Source organism: Calliphora vicina, chromosome 3 (genome assembly GCF_958450345.1).
Source record: "Calliphora vicina chromosome 3, idCalVici1.1, whole genome shotgun sequence".
NCBI lineage: Eukaryota > Metazoa > Arthropoda > Insecta > Diptera > Calliphoridae > Calliphora > Calliphora vicina.
The window spans coordinates 124,275,913-124,297,180 of NC_088782.1; the positions used below are offsets into that span (position 1 = coordinate 124,275,913).

Here is a 21,268-nt window from a genome sequence, read left to right on the forward strand (position 1 = left end):
TATATATTAAAATATTTAAAAGATTTGTATGTTTTTTTAAAAGACCGTAATAATAACTATTAAACTGCATTAAAATATTTGGCTATTTAGAAAATTTATTTAAGAAAAAATTATTTTTAAAAATTTTTCATAAAAAAAAATTTTGGTTTTTTCTATTGAAATTAAGCAAAGTTTGAGGGTAAATAAAAAATATATATATTAAAATATTTAAATTTTTTTTAAGTTTTTGAAAAGAACTTAGCTAGATTTAATAGATTGCTTTAAAATATTTTAATATTTTTGTTTCTAAACAAATAATTTTTCCATAAGAAAAAAATTTTATATTTATTTTTTTTTTTTATTAAATTTGCACAAAGTTTGTGCTAGAATTACAAAAATATTTATTAAAATATTTGAAACATTTTTATGGTTTTTAAAAGCCAAAGTTAAGGTCTATTAATCGGCATTAAAATATTTTGCTATTTATAAAATTTATTTAAGAAAAAATTATTTTTAAAAATTTTTGACAAAAGAAAAAATTATGATTTTTTTTATGGAAATTAGGCAAAGTTTGGGAGTATATAAAAAAAAAGTATATTAAAATATTTAAAAGATTTTTATGTTTTTTCAAAGCTTAATTTAAGGTCTATTAAACGGCTTTAAAATCTTTAGCGATTTATGAAATTTTTTTAACAAAAAATTATTTTTAAAAATTTGTCTCAAAAAAAAAAATTATTTTTTTCATTTCATATTCAAAGTTTGTGCAAAAATTTAAAAAATATATATTAAAATATTTTAAAAATTTTTACATTTTTTAAAAGTTCTCATGTAGATCTATTAAATTGCATTAAAACATTTTGCAAATTTAAATTCTAAATAAATTTTTTTTTACTTTGTTTTTTAAGACAACATTTTGCAAAGAAAAAAAATTTAAAGATTTTGTTTTAGATCATCTTAAAAAGTTTGCTGTGTTTTAAGAAACACAATTTTTTAAAAAAAATTATTTATTTCGTTCTTTTCCGTTCAGCACCTTATTAAAAAGGGTGATGTATTTCTCGTTTCTAAATATTTGCTGCTTTCGTGTGCACATTATTTTCAAATATGAGGTAATTAAAAGTAATTTTTGTGCAACCAGCAAAACTTTAAACGTCATGCTTGTCATTATAAATTTGTGTTAAAAAAAAAAACATTTTTTGGCAACAATCTCTCTCTACTCATAAACTAAGGAAATGGGGGAAAAAAAGAAGATTTCTTAACGAAGTCAAAAGTGTTCTAATTTCAAACAAAATTTTGAGATAAAAAAAAATCTTGTTAAAAATTAATATAAATTGTTTGTAAGATATGTAAAGAAATGGGTTAAATGAAAAATATATTTTACAGCAAAAATGAGGCAAAAATAAAATTTGAAAAAAATTTTAATTGCTTAAAAATTTTTCTAAACCATTTAGTTAATGCTTAGTTTCAATTAAAATATGTCCATTAAATATTTTTCATAGTTATTGACCATTTTCCGGTTAATGACTCATATCTATGAACGGCCTGAAAAAAACCCAAAAAATTCCTGAAGCATGAGTGTTAAAAAAACACTGCTAAAAAATGAGTAGAGAGGAGGAGGTGGAGAGAGGAGGAGTTTAGTTGTGTGTCGCATGATCATGAGACGGGGGGGAGTTAGCTGATCACTAAAATTGTGACGGAAATGATTTACAGGCAAATACATTTAAAGACACATGCATTTCGTTACTTTTTTTAGCTCATGCTTATTTATTTGCCTGCAAATAAATATAGCCAGAATAGCCTGTAGAAACATTTACTAAAGTTTTTAGTCATTAAATGCAAATGGAAATAAATGCGTTTAATAAACTATACTGAACTACTCTAATCAAAAAGAATAAAGTCTAACAAATACTAAGAAATATAGTTGTGGAACTCATACGTATTTTGCTTGCGTAATTATAAAAAATATAATAAAGAGTGGCTGGCGGCAGGGACTAATGCTAGCTATCGCAACTTAGCTGGCGACAACTGCCTGCTTCTAAGGCGGTACTTAGGCGGTGTTGGCGGCCTTAATATTTTCATTGAAATCAACTTAAAATCATATTGAAATATGCGTAACAATGTTTACAAGCTTTTGGCTGCCTTTAAAGACCGCTTCAAGCCTTGTGGCTTTTTAGATTTACTGTTTTGTTTGAAGCCTGGCTTTTGCTTTGCTTTAAAACTCACAAACATAATAAACGGCCGTAAATCTTTTCATGAAATAAAGCAAAACTGCTTTAGATTACCCCACGTTTTAAACACAACAGAAACACTGTTAGCAAAAAGTTTTGCAAATTGCGGCACGTTTACGAATAACAGTTGCAATATGTTAAAGAATTTCTAAGAAAAATAAAACTTAAATTTGGAAAAAAAAAGTTTGAGAGTAAATAAAAAAAATATATATAAAAATATTTCAAATATTTTTATGATTTTTGAAAGACCATAATAAGTTCTATTAAATGGCTTTAAAAAGTTTTGCTTTTTATTATAATAAACAAAAATTTTTTACAAAAGAAATTTAACAAAAATTCAAGAAAAAATTTTAAAATTTATAAATTTTCTTTTGTAAAAAAAATTTGGTTATTATATTAAAAAGCTAAACTTTTTAAAATCATTTATTACATTATAAAATAAACTTTTAAAATTCATAAAAATATTTCAAATATTTTAATATATATTTTTTTAATTTACTTTCAAACTTTAAACAATTTCAGGGATTCACCAAAAAAAAAATATTTCTTCGATTTAAATTTTGTATAAAATATTTATTTCAAATCAGAAATATTAAAACCTTTTAATGTAGTTTAATTAGTATTAAAATCGTCTATTCAAAATATGAAAAATATTTCAAATAAATTAATATCTAAAATTTTTATTGACTCTCAAACTTTGTTAAAATTTAAGGGAAAAATTAAAAAAATTAAGTTTTTCTTTTACAAAAATTTTTAGTTTAAAATTCGAAAACCGAATATGTTTTATCAAGAACTAAAATACCTTAATATGCACTTTTAAAAACATTAAAAATATTTCAAATATTTTAATATATATATTTTTTATTTATTTTCAAACTTTAAACAATTTTCTGGGATTAACCAAAAAAAAAAATTATTTCTTCGATTTAAATTTTATATAAAATATTTATTTCAAATCAGAAATATTAAAACCTTTTAATGTAGTTTAATTAGTATTAAAATGGTCTATTCAAAATATGAAAAATATTTCAAATAAATTAATATCTAAAATTTTTATTGACTCTCAAACTTTGATAAAATTTGAACTAAAAATAAAAAAAAAAAATGTTCTTTAGCAAAATTTTTTAGTTAAAAATTTTAAAATCGTCTATGTTTTATCAAGAACTAAAAGACCTTAATATGCACTTTTAAAAACATTAAAAATATTTCAAATATTTTAATATATATCATTTTTATTTATTTTCAAACTTTAAACAATTTTCTGGGATTAACCAAAAAAAAATTATTTCTTCGATTCAAATTTTATATAAAATATTTATTTCAAATCAGAAATATTAAAACATTTTAATGTAGTTTAATTAATATTAAAATGGTCTATTCAAAATATGAAAAATATTTCATATAGTTTAATATATAATTTTTTTATTGACTCTCAAACTTTTTTAAAATTTCTAAAGAAAAATAAAAAAAAATATTTTTTTCTTTAGCAAAAATTTTTTGTTTAAAATTCGAAAACCGTATACATTTTATTAAGAACTAATAGACCTTTCAATGGTCCTTTGAAAATTGTAAAAATATTTCAAATATTTTTATATATATTTTTTTTATTTACTTTCAAACTTTGCAGAAATTTGTGAGAAAAAATAAAAAATTAAATTTTTTTCTTTAGCAAAAAATTTTTGTTTAAAATTTTAAAACCGTATACATTTTATTAAGAACTAATAGAGCTTTCAATGGTCCTTTAAAAATTGTAAAAATATTTCAAATATTTTTATATATATTTTTTTTATTTACTTTCAAACTTTGCACAAATTTGTGAGGAAAAAAAATTAAATTTCTTTAGCTAAAAATTTTTCTTAAGAATTTTAAAACCGAATATATTTTGTATAAACATGGTCCTTTAAAAATTATAAAAATATTTCAATTATTTTAATTTAAATTTTTTTAATTTTTGCACAAACTTTGTGAAATGGCCAATATTTCTCTTAGTGCCTGTTGTAATTCGACTAGAAACAATAAACCTACATTTTTTGGTCATATGTTTGCTGTAACATTTATCTTTTTTTTAAAAAAAAAAAAAATTCAAACAAAATCCCTGTTAAACTTTGTTTTTATTTGGGAAATAAACTAGAAAGAAAGGCTTTTACTAGCTTGTTTTTTTTTTAAAAAACTCTTAACGGTTTTAGTTCTGTTGTTTAGACAATAAACTATTGTTTTGCAGCTCATATGTAGTTGTAGCTGTGGCTTACAACAACAACATCATACAGTTGAGTTCGGTTCAGTTTTGTGGCCATTTGTTTTATGACGCGGCTAAAGTTCTAAGCTTTTCTACTACATGTTGCTTTCTACACATTTCGAGAGCTTAACTCTTTTGGTTGTGCGTTAGGTTAGGGTTTCGTAGTTGTTGTTGTATTGTTGCTGTTGTTGTTTTCTTGTTTTGATTTGGCCTGGCTTAATACTGTTAAACTTAAAAGTTTAATGAACTCCCTGCTTAAAGTGTGTGTTGTGAATGAGTGCTGGCTGCTCGGCTACAACCAAGACTTTGACTATGATTATGGGTTTGTTGTACTCTGCTGCTATGTTTGTTGGTTGGAATTATTGTCTGTGGTAGTGGTTTGGAATTATTTGTGTTGTTGTTGTTGTGTGTTTAAAGAAATAAAATTTATGAACGAAAAAAAAAAAAAATTTTTTTTTCGTTCTTTTAACCATTAAATGAAAAAAACGTGATAGATTTTTTAAAACGTGGTCAATGCTGGGGTTTGATGAGGTAATATTTTTATACATAAATGCGTGGAAATTTATTATTCACTACATGAATAAAAAAAACTGCATTAAAGAATATTCTAGTAATAATTTTAAAGTGATTCAAAAACTTATAAATTTTTCCTAACAAAGTTTGAAAGTCAATTCAAAAAATATATATATTGAAATATTTCAAAAAAATTTTAGGTTTTTAAGAGACCATATTATGCTTTATTAAACTACATTAAAATATTTTGCTATTTAGAAAACTAAACAAATTTTTTTTTAATTTTTTCATTGAATTTGAGTAAAGTTTGTGCTAAAATTAAAAAAATATGTATTAATATTTTTACAAAATTTTTATAGTTTTCAAAAGCCTATAAGAAGGGCTATTAAACTGCATTAAAATATTTTGCTATTTATAAAATTTATTTAAAAAAAAATAATTTTTAAAAATTTTGTCACAAAAAAAATTTTTGGATTTTTCATTGAAATTATGCAAAGTTTGGAAGTATATAAAAAAAGAGTATATTAAAATATTTACAATATTTTTAAAATTATTAAAAGACTTTGTCTTGGTCTATAAGATTGATTTAAAATATTATAATATTTTGGATTGTAAATAAATAATTTTTACAAAAGAAAAAATTTGATATTTATTTCTTATATCGAATTTTAACAAAGTTTGTGCTAAAATTAAAAAATTATATATTAAAATATTTTAAATTTTTTTATGGTTTTTAAAAGACCATAGGAAAGACAATTAAACTGCATTAAAATATTTTGCTACTTATAAAATTTATTTAAAAAAAATTATTTTTAAAAATTTTGTCACGAAAAAAATTTTGATTTTTTCATTGAAATTGTGCAAAGTTTGAGAGTAAATTAAAAAAATATATATTAAAATATTTGAAAAATTTTTATTGTTTTTAAAGGACCATAGGAAGGCCTATTAAACTGCATTAAAATATTTTGCTATTTACAAAATTTATTTAAAAAAAAATATTTTTAAAAATGTTGTCATGAAAAAAATTGATTGATTTTTTCATTTAAATTATGCAAAGTTTAAGAGTAAATTAAAAAAATATATATTAAAATATTTGAAACATTTTTATAGTTTTTAAAAGCTCTTGTCTAGGTGTATTGAACTGCATCAAAATATTTTGCTATTTATAAAATTTATTTTAAAAAAAATAGTTTTTAAAATTTTGTCACAAAAAAAATTTTTGGATTTTTCACTGGAATTATGCAAAGTTTGAGAGTAAATTAAAAAAATATGTATTAAAATATTTAAAAGATTTTTATATTTTTTAAAAGTTCTTATCAAGGTCTATTAAATTGCATTAAAATGTTTTGCTTTTTAAAATCCAAACCAAAGATTTTTAGCAAATAAAAAACGGCATTTTTAATTTTTCCATTGAATTTGTGCAAAGTTTGAGCGAAAATTAAAAAAATATATATTAAAATATTTGAAAAATTTTTACATTTCTTGAAAGCTACTTTTAAGATCTATTAAACTTCTTTAAAATATTTTGCCGTTTATAAAATTTATTTAAAAAAAAATAAATTTTAAATTTATTTTTTTCACCGGAATTATGCAAAGTTTGAGCTAAAATTAAAAAAAATATGTATTAAAATATTTAAAAGATTTTTATATTTTTTAAAAGTTCTTATCGAGGTCTTTAAATTGCATTAAAATGTTTTGCTTTTTAAAATCCAAACTATAGATTTTTAGCAAATAAAAAAATGGATTTTTTATTTTTTCCTTGCAATTTAACAAAGTTTAAGCACAAACTAAAAAAATATATATTAAAATATTTGAAAAATGTTTACAGTTCTTGAAAGCTTCTAACTAGGTATATTAAACTGCCTTCAAATATTTGGCTATTTATTAAATTTATTTAAAAAAAATCATTTTTAAAATTTTATAACCAAACAAAAATTTGGTTTATTCACTGAAATTATGCAAAGTTTGAGAGTAAATTAAAAAAATATATATTGAAATATTTGAAACATTTTTATAATTTTTAAAAGTTCTTATTTAGCACTATTAAACTGCATTAAAATATTTTGCTTTTTTAGTTTACCAACATATTTTTTTTACAAAAGAATTTTTTTAGTTTTTTTTAATGAAATTTTTTCTTATAACTTTTTATTTAATTTTTTCCATTTTAGTTTATAACAAAATATTATTTCTAGCCTTTTTGTAGGCTGCGTACAGAAAAAAGAGAAGAAAAAAAAAAGCTTATGAACTTTTTTGAGGTGAATGATTTCTGCGGTAGTTGACTTTAAATCAACATACACATGTTCTCTATGACTGAATTTAAATTCAATTCTGTAGACTAAAAAAAAAAATTACATTTGTGTTGTTGTGTGATAAAGAAATATGTATGCAATTTGCTGTGTATAAGTGATTTTCTTAAGTAAATTAAATTTTTTCTAATGTTTGCATTGGTGCCGTCAAAAATGCAAATTTTTCGTATTCTGACTTTAAATTCAATTTGTTGAAAAACAGAACAAGACGTTGTTGAAAAAAACTAGCAAAAAAAAATTACAAAGAAATAAAAACAAAACAACAACAACAACAAAAAATTATTCGATTGTTGTTCTGAAAATATCAATGTTTTTTTTTCCAAATTTTTTTTTTTATGAATTTTTCCATTTAGACGCACCCATTCTGATGGTGTAGTCACGTTTTGGCTTAAGCTTTTCGGAAAATATATTTTTAAGTGTAAAGATTTATTTATTTAAGTTTTTTTGTTGTTGTTGTTGTAGTAGTTTTCGATTTGCAAAATTTATCTTGAAAATTGTTTAGTATTTCAGTTTGATAGTTTGGAATGACTGTCTGTCTGTCCGTCTGTCTGAATATCTGTCTGTCTTACTTTAAATAAGTGAGCGAATGAGTTGTATAGAGTGGAGGTTATTGATTGTTTAGCAGTTTAGGTGATTGTACTAGTTAACAAGACGTAGATTTTTTGAAGGCTATTTATTATTTCTACTTAAAAGAAAAAAAAAATGCAAAATAAAAATAAAATTCATATTGTAGCATTTTTACATATTAGTCTAGTTATAATATGAATTTTGTTCATGCTTTTAAGCAGGATTTATTAACAGCAGCATTTACAAACATTCAAAAATTTGCCAAAAACAAAAAAAAAATGATTCTAAAATTTAGGTTAAAATTGTTTCACATGACTTGAACACAAAGTGACATTCTATTTTAATTCGCTTAAAAACGAAAAGAATTGATTATGACAGGCGTTAAAAAGAGGTGTTTTAAAAGGTTTTTTTTTCTTGTTAATAATGGTTTGAGTAACAAAAAATCTTTGGAAAAAAAACAAAAAATTTATGTTGACATTTTGTTGGCAAATAAAAAAATAACTTAAAGACCAAATGATTTATAACTTAAAAGTGACAAAAAAAATCTTAAAATAATAAAAATAACAATTTTATTGCATTTAAGACTTAAATACTACAAAAAAAAATTCAGACTCTAAAATGTACAATTTTCTTTAACTAAAAATATTTGTTTAAAATTTAAAAATGAAAAATATTTTTAGGCTTTTTAAGATATATTAACAAGACCTTTCAAAATTTATAAAATCTAATTAAATATTTTTATATATATTTTTTTAATTTTCCTTGAAACTTTAAACAATTTTGTAAGGAATTCAAAAAAAAAAATTTTTCTTTTATAAAAAATTTATATTTAAAATCTAAAATAGCAAAATATTTTAAATTAGTTTAATACAGCTTTGAATAAACTTTTCAAAAATATAAATATAATTCAAATATTTTAATATATTTTATTTTTAATTTGCCGTCAAACTTTGCATAATTGCTATGAAAAAATCATAATTTTACTTTTGTGTTACATTTTTAAAAATATTGTTTTTTTTAAATAAATTTCATAAATAGACAAATATTTTAAAGCAGTTTTATACACCTTAACTTAGGCTTTTAAAAAACCTAAAAATCTTTTAAATATTTTAATATAATTTTTTTTTAATTTACTCCCAAACTTTGTCCAAATTTTTTTGGAAAATCCACAAACCACATGTTTTTCTTTAGCAAAATATCTTTGTTTAGGTTTTGAAATAGCAATATATTTGAATGTCGTTTTATAGGCCTTAAAATTGTCTTTTAAAAACCTTAAAAATCTTTTAAATATTTTAATATAAATTTTTTTAATTTACTACCAAACTTTGTTCAAATTCGATAAAAAATATAATTTTTTTTTTCTTTTGTGTTAAATTTATGAAAAGAATTTTTTTTAAATAAATTTCATAAATAGCTAAATAATTTAAAGCAGTTTTATACACCTTAACTTAGTCTTTTAAAAAACATAAAAATATTTCAAATATTTAAATATATATTTTTTTAATTTGCTTTCAAACTTTGTTTAATTTCCATAAAAAATATAAAATTTGTTTCTTTTGTATTAAATTTTTAAAAATTATGTTTTTTTAAATAAATTTCATAAATAGCTAAATATTTTAAAGCAGTTTTATACAACTGAACTTAGGCTTTTAAAAACCGTAAAAATCTTTTAAATATTTTAATAAATAATTTTTTTATTTACTACCAAAATTTGTGCAATTTTTTGGTAAAATCCGAAAATTACATTTTTTTCTTTTATAAAATATATTTGTTTAGGATTTGAAATAGCAATATATTTAAATGCCGTTTGATAGCACTTGAAATGATCTTTTTAAAACCATAAAAATATTTCAAAAATTTTAACAACATTTTTTTTAATTTATTCCCAATTTTGGTTATTTTTTTTTTTTTGTTTTGAAAAATCCAAATGACATTATTTTTTTGTCTAAAATTTTTTTTATTTGTGTTTTGAAATAGCAATATATTTGAATGCCGTTTTATAGCACTTCAAATGATGTTTTTAAAACCATACAAATATTTCAAATATTTTAATATATATTTTTTTAATTAGCTCTCAAACTTTATAGAATTTTGTTGAAAAAAAAAATAAAAAAATCTTATTTTTCTTTTATTGAAAATCTTTGTTGCTTATTTGAAAAATATATATATTTAATTATATTATAATAGACATTACCAAGACCTCTTTATAAAGCTAACATTTTTTCAAATATTTTAATATAAAGTGTTTTTTATTTTGTCTCAAACTTTTTTTTGGGAAAAAATTCAAAAATTATTTATTTTTATAAAAAATATTGAATATATCAATATATTTTAATATTGTTTAATACACCTTTAAATGGTCTTTCCAAAATAATAAATATATTTTAAATATTTCAATATATATTTTTTAAATTTGCTGTCAAACTTTAAGCAATTTTTTTTTGGAAAATCCCAAAATTAAATTTTTTTATTTGTGAAAATCTTTGTTTACACATTTAAATAGCATAATTTATTATTATCATGTAATAGTTTTTCTCGTGATATTTTCAAAATACAGAAAATGTTTTAAATATTTTAATATATATTTTTTTTATTAACTGTCAACTTTAAGCAATTTTTTTGGAAAATCCTAAAATCACATTTTTTCATTTGTGAAAAATCTTTGTTTAGAATTTAAAATAGCAAAATATTTTATTATAATCTAATAGATATTACCAAGACCTCTTTATAACACTAACATTTTTTTAAATATTTTTATATATATTTTTTTTATTAACTGTCAAACTTTGTAATTTTTTTTTTTTTAATCAAAAAATTATATTTCTTTTTTTGTAAATATTTTGTATATTCCTTTTAAATAGCAAAATATTATAATGCGGTTTAATATACTTTTAAATGATCTTTTGAGAAATATAAAAATATTACAAGTATTTTATTAAATATTTATTTAATTAGCTTTCAAACTTTGTCAAAATTTTTTTAGAAAATCCTAAAATCACATTTTTTCATTAGTGAAAAATCTTTGTTTAGAATTTAAAATAGCAAAATATTTTATTATAATCTAATAGATATTACCAAGACCTCTTTATAACACTAACATTTTTTCAAATATTTTAATATATATTTTTTTTATTAACTGTCAAACTTTGTAATTTTTGTTTTAAAAAATCAAAAAATTATATTTTTTTTTTGGTAAATATTTTTTATATTCATTTTAAATAGCAAAATATTTTAATGCGGTTTAATACATCTTTAAATGATCTTTTGAGAAATATAAAAATATTACAAATATTTTATTAAATACGTTTTTTATTAGCTTTCAAACTTTAAGCAATTTTTTTTGGAAAATCCAAAAAATGAAATTTTTTCATTTGTGAAAAATCTGTGTTTGTGATTTTAAATAGCAGTTTAATAGACCTTAATATAAAAATATTTCGTCTCAAACATTTATATTTTTTTTTTGAAAATTCCATTATTTTTCTTTTTTAAAAAATCTTTGTTTTAGACCTATCTTTTTAATTTACTGTCAGTCATACCTGTTCAAATTATAGCAAATCTGTTTTAAATCTTATTTTCTAATTTAAATTGCTTTAATTTCATTACAAATTCTCCTGTATATCCTTTTCCTTCTAACTAGCTTGACCCTATTATTATGTGTTATTTCCAAATCTACCGATTTACCTCCAGCAACACCCCCATTTAACTCCTTTCCTTCAGGTTTTTTTCTGCTGGGAGCTGCTTGCAAAAAAAAACTATTATTATTTGCTTATGTACCATCATCATCATCATCATAATCATTGAGTTGCACGATTGTGTCAACGACCTAAACGAGGCAGCAATGAAAGTACCGTAGCTCTCTGCTGCTGCTGCTGCTTCTGGCTCGACAAAGTGCAATGACTTTCATTATGCCTATAGTTAAATGCACATAGATACATTTACAATACATAAACTACTATAAACTACTAGTAGTTGTAGTATGTAGTAGTAAAATGCATATAAATATAACTGAACTCATTAAAAACATATGTAAGTATTGCAATTTGCAAAGCAAACCAGAGAAAGAGCAAGTAAATATAATGAGAGAAAGAAAGAAAGAGCCTCGCATACACACAGAGTGAGAGAGAGAGAGAGTGAGTGTAGAAGCAGTAGAGAATAGAATAGAGTTTTTTAGAGCCAAAAAGAACCTATTTTAAAACAGGAAGATGTGCTACTAACATCGTCATCATCATCAACATCATTATTTTCAAAATATTCGCACGCATACTTTTACTCTGGCTCTCCTCCTCTCCCCTCCCCTCACCCTGATAAAACTATATTCCCAGCAACTAGAAAACTTCTACTGGTTGGTACACAGTGTTGCCAAATTGACGGTTTTCCCGTCAAATCTGACGTTTTTGAAATACCAATTGCGGAAAAAATTGCCATTTAGCGGTTAACGTGAAATCTGGAGTTTTTTTAACAGCGTTAGCGTTTTTGCAAGGTTGAGTTATATAGTTTTTTTAACAAAAAACACAACCATGCAATTTGTTTTCGAGAGTCGAATAACGGTTAATAGAATAAGTAGAAAGCAAAAAACAAAAACGAAAAAAATTATATTTCAAAAGAATTGTTGAATTGTAGTGTCTAGCCTATAGTCTATAGTCTAGTCTATAGTCTAGTCTATAGTCTAGTCTATAGTCTAGTCTATAGTCTAGTCTATAGTCTAGTCTATAGTCTAGTCTATAGTCTAGTCTATAGTCTAGTCTATAGTCTAGTCTATAGTCTAGTCTATAGTCTAGTCTATAGTCTAGTCTATAGTCTAGTCTATAGTCTAGTCTATAGTCTAGTCTATAGTCTAGTCTATAGTCTAGTCTATAGTCTAGTCTATAGTCTAGTCTATAGTCTAGTCTATAGTCTAGTCTATAGTCTAGTCTATAGTCTATAGTCTAGTCTATAGTCTAGTCTATAGTCTAGTCTATAGTCTAGTCTATAGTCTAGTCTATAGTCTAGTCTATAGTCTAGTCTATAGTCTAGTCTATAGTCTAGTCTATAGTCTAGTCTATAGTCTAGTCTATAGTATAGTCTAGTCTATAGTCTAGTCTATAGTCTATAGTCTAGTCTATAGTCTAGTCTATAGTCTAGTCTATAGTCTAGTCTATAGTCTAGTCTATAGTCTAGTCTATAGTCTAGTCTATAGACTAGACACTACAATTCAACAATTCTTTTGAAATATAATTTTTTGTATTAAAGACAATGAATATTATATTAAAGAAAAGAAAAAAATGATATTATAAAAAAGTATTGTAATGTAAAACGCCTTTCAATTCATGTATAATAATTTTACGATTTATAATTACGTATTATCAAAAACAAAGAGCCAGTCTTCTGCACTTTGATTATAAGAAGCCATTGTTCCTACTTCTCTTAGTACAGATTTTGGAACATAGTAATCGAAACAACATTTGTTTGCAAGTTTGAGACCGTATCTGTAATTAAAATTCAATATTTATTTGACGGGAATCTAGCGTTTTTGGAAAAATTAAATTTGGCGATTTCTGGCGATTTTTTTAGTCTGATTTGATGGAATATTGTGAAAAAAATTTGGCAACACTGTTGGTACAACAAACGGTCAATGACTTTTTGTTGCAAAAAGTATGAAAAAAACAACACCAACAACAATAATCATATTATTTTAGTTTTATACTAAAAAAATGCATTTCTTTCTCTTCACTCGTTTTGCAAACGTCTTGGGTTTTTTTTATGATTTTTTTGCGCAAAAATTATTCTATGAACTCCTCTTTTTATTGTTGTTGTTAGTACAAGTTAGATGTTCTTCTTCTTTGAGTATTTATGTAGGTAGGTAGGTAAGTTAGAGTGTGTGTGTAAATTTATAAGGTTATTGGCTTCTTTAACTTGATTGCATGTTGGCAAAAAAAAAAAAAAAAACACGTAACTCCTCTAGAGTGCAAAGCACTTTTTCCTGTAGTTTTTTTACAATTTCATAAATATAGCATTAGAGTTCTTTAAATTCTACTAACTTGTTTGTTTTTCAGTTAAATAAACCAACAAACGTCATCATCTATAATTTCATAACGTCATATATTAAATAAGCGTTAACATCACATCACGATATCATTTATAAAACAAGAAAACAAAAAAAAAAAAAATGATCTTGCCACACATAACATATGAGGCAAGAAAATAGCTTCAATTCTCTTTTTAATAAGAAATAAATAAAAATTAAAGAATTTAGAAAATTCTTCAAAATGGCACAAACTTTGAAAGCTAATTACAAAAATATATAATACAATTTTTTAATAAAATTTTAAGTTTCTGAAACCTTATGTTGCTGTCTATTAGACGGTATTAAAATATATTGCTAATTCAAATTATAACCCAAGATTTTTTCTAAATTAAAGAAATTAAAAATTTTGATTTTTCTGTTTTATCAAAAAATTAAGCAAAGTTTGAAAGTTAATAAAAAAAATATTTATTAAAATTTTTGAATAAAATTTTAAGTTTCTGAAACCTCATGTTGTTGTCTATTAGACGGTATTAAAATATATTGCTATTTCGAATTATAAACTAAAAATGTTTTCCAAAAGAAAAAAAAATTAAAATTTATTTTTCTGTTTTATCCAAAAATTAAGCAATGTTTGAAAGTTAATAAAAAAAATATATATTAAAATTTTTGAATAAAATTTTAAGTTTCTGAAACCTCATGTTGCTGTTTATTAAACGGTATTAAAATATATTGCTAATTCGAATTAGAAAATAAATTTTTTTTCCAAATGAAAAAATATTTAAAATTTATTTTTCTGTTTTTTTCAAAAAAATTTGCAAAGTTTGGAATTACATAAAAAAAATATATATTAAAATTTTGCAATAAAATTTAAACTAGATGAAAGTAGATTTTATTGTCTAATAGACCGAATTAAAATATATTGCTATTTCATATTCGTAACTAAGATTTTTTTCCAAAAAAAAAGAAAACTATAGTTTTTATTTTTCTGTTTTTTTCAAAAAAACTTGGCAAATTTTGAAAGTTAATAAAAAAAATATGTATTAAATTTTTTTAATAAAATTTTAAGTTTCTGAAACCTAATGTTGCTGTCTATTAGACGTTATTAAAATATATTGCTAATTCAAATTATAACCCAAGATTTTTTCTAAAATAAAGAAATTAAAAAATTTTATTTTTCTGTTTTTTCAAAAAATTAAGCAAAGTTTGAAAGTTAATAAAAAGAATATATGTTAAAGTTTTTTAATAAAATTTTAAAGTTTCTGAAACCTCAATTAGCTGTCTATTAGACGTTATTAAAATATATTGCTATTTCGAATTATAAACTAAAAATTTTTTCCAAAAGAAAAAATATTTAAAATTTATTTTTCTGTTTTTTCAAAAAATTTTGCAATGTTTGGAATTATATAAAAAAAATATATATTAAAATTTTTCAATAAAATTTAATGTTTCTGAAACCTCATGTTGCTGTCTATTAGACGTTATTAAAATATATTGCTATTTCGAATTATAAACTAAAAATTTTTTCCAAAAGAAAAAATATTTAAAATTTATTTTTCTGTTTTTTTTTCAAAACATTTTGCCTAGTTTGACAATTAATAAACAAAATATATATTAAAATTTTCAATAAAATTTAATCGAGATGAAAGCTGATTTTATTGTCTAATAGACCATATTAAAATATATTGCTATTTCGAATTCTTAGCTAAGATTTTTTGCAAAAAAAAAGATACTAAAATTTATATTTTCTGTTTTTTCAAAAAATGTTGCCTAGTTTGACAATTAATAAACAAAATATATATTAAAATTTTTCAATAAAATTTAAACTAGATGAAAGCTGATTTTATTGTCTAATAGACCGTATTAAAATATATTGCTATATCGTATTCGTAACTAAGATTTTTTGCAAAAAAAAAGATTCTAAAATTTTTATTTTCTGGTTTTTTTGAAAAAATTCTGCAAAGTTTGAAAGCACATAAAAAGAAATATGTTTAAATTTTTCAATAAAATTTTAAGTTTTTAAAACCTTATTTTACAGTCTATTAGACTGCATTAAAATATATTGCTATTTCGAATTCTAAACCAAAATTTTTTTACAAAAAAAAAAAGAAAACTAAAATTTTTATTTTTCGGTTTTTTTCAAAAAAATTTGCCAAGTTTGAAAGTGAATTAAAAAAATATGTATTAAAATATTGGAAAACTTTCAAATTTGTTTACAAGTTTAGGTAAAAAACTTTAAAATTATTAAAAAATATTTTGCTAATTCAAATAAAAAATAAAGATTTTTAACAAATTAAAAAAATATATAAATATTTTTAACAAAAAAAATTTGCTAGAAATTTAAAAAAAAAATATATATAAAAATTTAGAGAAAATTTTTAAGAATTCCAGTTCTCTGTACTAAGGCGTTTTGAATTATTAAAAAATATTGTAATGTTTCATTGCAAAAAATCAAAATTTTTAACAAATTCCAAACATAGTTTTTTTTATTTTTTCAAAAAATTTCCAAAGTTTAGTGGTAAATTAAAAAAATATATATAAAAATATTTGTTACTTTTTTAAGAATTTTGAAAGGTCTTGTCAAACACTCTGGCATATTTAAAAATTATTTTCATTTTTCAAATTATTTACCAAGATATTGAATAAATAAAAAATGAGATTTTTAATTTTTTCAGTTTTTGAGGAGATTAAAAGCATTTGTTATATAATGTAATGAAGAATTTGTAGATATTATTTATAAAAAGAACTGATTTGTTAATTTTTTATAAGAATTTTTTTCTGCCTAAATATTAATTTTATTATAATTTTGTTCAATTTGTGTTTATTTTAAAGAATTTGTCTAAAATCTTTCCAATATTTGTTTGCTTTAGTTGTTTTTGCTATGACCCTCACCCCAAAACGAAAAAAAAAAATTGCCCAAAAAAAAAAATGTTTTCAAATTATAACAAATACTTTCACATCCAGCTATAAACAACAATTGTTAACTAAACAAATAAAATCTAAAGAAAGCAACCACCCTCTTCTTTAAACCACCAACCACCCTCACTTTCCTTAACTGCCTCTCGCTCTCTCTCTCCCTCTCTCTTCTTACTATAAGAAACGATAATAATTCATTGCAACCCAAAAACACCCTTCTGTTTTTATATGAAATGAAATGATTACAAGTGTTAGTGAAGAGAGTTGAATAACCAGTATTTGGGTCATGTCAATCTCTTATAAGGGTTGTTAGAGGTTTTTGTACTTGAGTTGTTGTTGATGTTGCACGAGTAGTTGCTGTTGTTGTTGTTTGTTATGCTGTGTGGCAATTATAAATTCTTAACAATTTGCAAAGTTTTGTTTATAAGTAGAAACGAATTTTGCCAAGGCGAAATGATTTTTTAGTTTGAATTTTTTTGGAAAATTATGGTAAATTACCAAGACGTTTTGTTGTTGTTGTTGTTGTTAGTTCATTTTGTTTTTTTTATCAAATTTGGTTTAGATTTTAAATTGTTTTCAAATCGAGGCAGAGCTTAGCTTAAAATAGCAGCTGCTTGAACAATTTTAAACAACATTTCGTTCGCGTTAACATAAGTGAATGGCTGGCTGTCTGAATGTGTGTATTTGTGCAGTTGTTTTTTTTTTTATTTTTTGCTGTGTGTGCACAATTGTAGATAGATTTGCAGCAGCAAGCAGTAGGTTAGTTCATTGCACTATGCCCTCGCCCCAGATTTAGAGCAACAACATTAAATGTAGTGGCAGTAGCAGTATCAGCAGCACTAGCAACAGCCCGCAACAAAAGACATGTAGCAAGCAAGCAGCCACTCATACTCACATGCATTCAAAAAACAGCTCAAGTAATATTAATATTTGTTGTTAGTTTTTTTGGAGAATTATAATAGATTTGTTATTGTAATTTTTTTTTAATTTTTTTTGTTTGTAAGGTGATTGTTAAACAAATACTCTTACACACACCGAAATTATACTAAGGAGTGTAATGCTTACAGATATGTATGTAAGCTGTTTTTGTATGTCTATGATTGTTTAATTAAAAAAAAATTAACTTGATTTGAATACCTTGAAATACATAATGAACATAATAAACAAACAAAAAAACTACTATGAAAAGTAAACAAATTATTGCATAATCTTAACAAATTATTAATAATTGAAATAAATACATATTCAAAATTAAGATTTTCTTTTACAAAACCAATTAAAATCTTACAATTTAGACTAAAATTTTATAAAATTACAAAAATGTTATAAGAAAATTTAGCTTAATTTTAAGACAACTTTATGCTAAAACCAAAGAAATTAAAAAAATTATGAAATCATTAAAAACAAACCCATAAAAGCTAATAACGTTAAAAAACGTTATATAAAAATTTCTTCAAAATTCATGAAAATGAATTAAAATTGCAATAAAATTCGCTATATATTAAAATGAAAGCTAAATTTCACATAAAAATTTAATAACGTCAAAAGCGTTATAAGAAAATTTTCTAAATTTTTAGAAATTTCAAAAAAAATCATAACAAAATGTATTTCAAAACCTTCAAATTATTAAGCCCAATAAAAAAATCATAAAATCTTTAATAACAAACCCCCAAAAGCTAATAACGTTAAAAAACGTTATATAAATTTTTTTTCAAAATGTCTTAAATCAAATAAAATTTCAATAAAATTCACTATATATTAAAATGAAAGCTAAATTTCACATAAAAATTTAATAACGTCAAAAGCGTTATAAGAAAATTTCCCAAAATTTTTAGAAAATTCCAAAAAATCATAACAAAACATATAAACATAACACAGAAATGTATAATTTACCCTAAAAATCTAATAACGTTAAAAGACGTTATTAGAAAAATTTTAGATTTTTTAGAAAATTACTTGAAATTTTTGTTAAAATTAAAATAAACAAACATTAAATGTTGATAAAATCTTAAAAGAGTGATCAATTTGCCTGAAAAAGCTAATAACGTTTAAAAACGTTATAAGAAAATTATGTGAATTTAAAGGAAATTTTATTCATTATGCAGCAAACATATAAAAATAACACAGAAATGTATAATTTTCCATAAAAATCCAATAACGTTAAAAGACGTTATTAGAAAAATTTTAGATTTTTTAGAAAATTAATAGAAATTTTTGTTAAAATTAAAAGAAATATTAATAAACAACCATAATATGTTGAAAAAATCTCAAAAAAGAGATAAATTTGCTTTAAAAAGCTAATAACGTTTAAAAACGTTATAAGAAAATTATGCAAATTTTAAGGAAATTTTATTTATTATGCAGCAAACATATAAAAATAACACAGAAATTTATAATTTGCCCTAAAAATCCAATAACGTTAAACGACGTTATTAGAAAAATTTTAGATCTTTTGGGAAATTAATAGAAATTTTTGTTAAAATTAAAATAAACATTAATAAACAAACATTAAATGTTGAAAAGTGATCAATTTGCCTGAAAAAAGCTAATAACGTTTAAAAACGTTATATGAAAATTATGTGAATTTAAAGGAAATTTTATTTATTATGCAGCAAACATATAAAAATAACACAGAAATTTATAATTTGCCCTAAAAATCCAATAACGTTAAACGACGTTATTAGAAAAATTTTAGATTTTTTGGAAAATTAATAGAAATTTTTGTTAACATTAAAAGAAATGTTAATAAACAACCATAATATGTTGAAAAAATCTTAAAAAAGAGATAAATTTGCTTTAAAAAGCTAATAACGTTTAAAACCGTTATAAGAAAACTTCTGAATTATAAAGAAAATCCTATAAAATTTCATTATAACACTAGTTTTCTATACAAAAAAGCTTAATTTAGCTTAAAAACTCAATAACGTTAAAAGACGTTATAAACAAAAATTCATATTTTCATCTTATTTTTCCAGAATTTTTTTAAACTAATAATAAATGTTGAAAAAATGGTAAAAAGTAATGAATTTACTTTAAAAAATCGTATAACGTTTAAAAACGTTATAAGAAAATTTCTGAATTTTGAGGCAAATCTTATGGAATTTCATTATAACACCATTTTCTATACAAAAAAAGGATAATTTAGCTTTAAAACTTAATAACGTTAAAAAACGTTATAAGAAATATATTCGAAATTTCTGAGAAATTTTCTAATTTTTTGCTTAAATTTTAAGCAATATTAATAAAAACTCAAAAAACTTTGACAAAACTTAAAAAAATTGAGAAATTAGCTTTAAAAAATCGTATAACGTTTGAAAACGTTATAAGAAAATTTCTGAATTTTGAGGCAAATCTTATGGAATTTCATTATAACACCATTTTCTATACAAAAAAAGGATAATTTAGCTTTAAAACTTAATAACGTTAAAAAACGTTATAAGAAAAAAATTCGAAATTTCTGAGAAATTTTCTAATTGTTTGCTTAAATTTTAAGCAATATTAATAAAAACTCAAAAAACTTTGACAAAACTTAAAAAAATTGAGAAATTAGCTTTAAAAAATCGTATAACGTTTGAAAACGTTATAAGAAAATTTCTGAATTTTGAAGCAAATCTTATGGAATTTCATTATAACACCAGTTTTCTATACAAAAAAGACTTAATTTAGCTTTAAAACTTAATAACGTTAAAAACGTTATAAGAAAAAATTCGTAATTTCTGAGAAATTTTCTAATTGTTTGCTTAAATTTTAAGCAATATTAATAAAAACTCTAAAAACTTTAAAAAAGTAAATGTGAGTATTATTTCTGAACTAATAGCTAGATAAAAAGCTTATAAATACGTTTTATTTAAAGAAAAATTAATAACGCATAAAAGCGTTATAAGAAATTTTAATATAAATTAGTTAAAATGTTTGTCAATGGCATTTAAAACAATATAAAGAAATGTTTTCTCGAAGGCTTTATTATTTACTTTTTCAAAATCTTGAATTTGTTTTAAAAATTTCGATTTTCTTGTTAATTTTTTTGGTTAAAATATTTTTTCTATTTATTTTTGAGATATTTTCACTAAAAACAACAAATAACAGCGTCAACAACAAATGAAATACAAAAAAAAACTAAAAAAAAACAAAAAATTACTAACAATTTTACCTCAACCTACATAAAATACAATCAACTTCGTACTTGTCAATTACTTTTTTTTCTCTTTTTTTTCAGCTTGCTATTCAATTTGTTGTTATTGTCGAGCTGCTATATATTTGTTCAATTAAAATAAAAGCAAATAAATGATTTTAAGACAACAAATAAAAAGCTTTAAACAAAAGAAAAAAAGCTTTTTACTTAATTGACGTCATTAAACAAAAAAGCTTTTAAATAGATTTGAACACCAAAAACCATTATAGATCTGTTAGTTAATCAAAACAAAAAAGATAGACAAAAACTAAAGCCTACCTTAGGGAGCTAAGTAAAAATAATAACAACTAAAAGTAGGCTATAAAAAATCTGCCACTATAAAATTATCTATGT

At 21.7% G+C, this 21,268-nt stretch overlaps 1 protein-coding gene across 2 annotated transcripts in view; it reads right to left on the reverse strand.

The window, feature by feature from the left end:
• The window catches only part of Eip75B (Ecdysone-induced protein 75B), a 254,158-nt gene that overhangs the window by 60,335 nt on the left and 172,555 nt on the right, over positions 1-21,268 (reverse strand). The window lies entirely within an intron of this gene.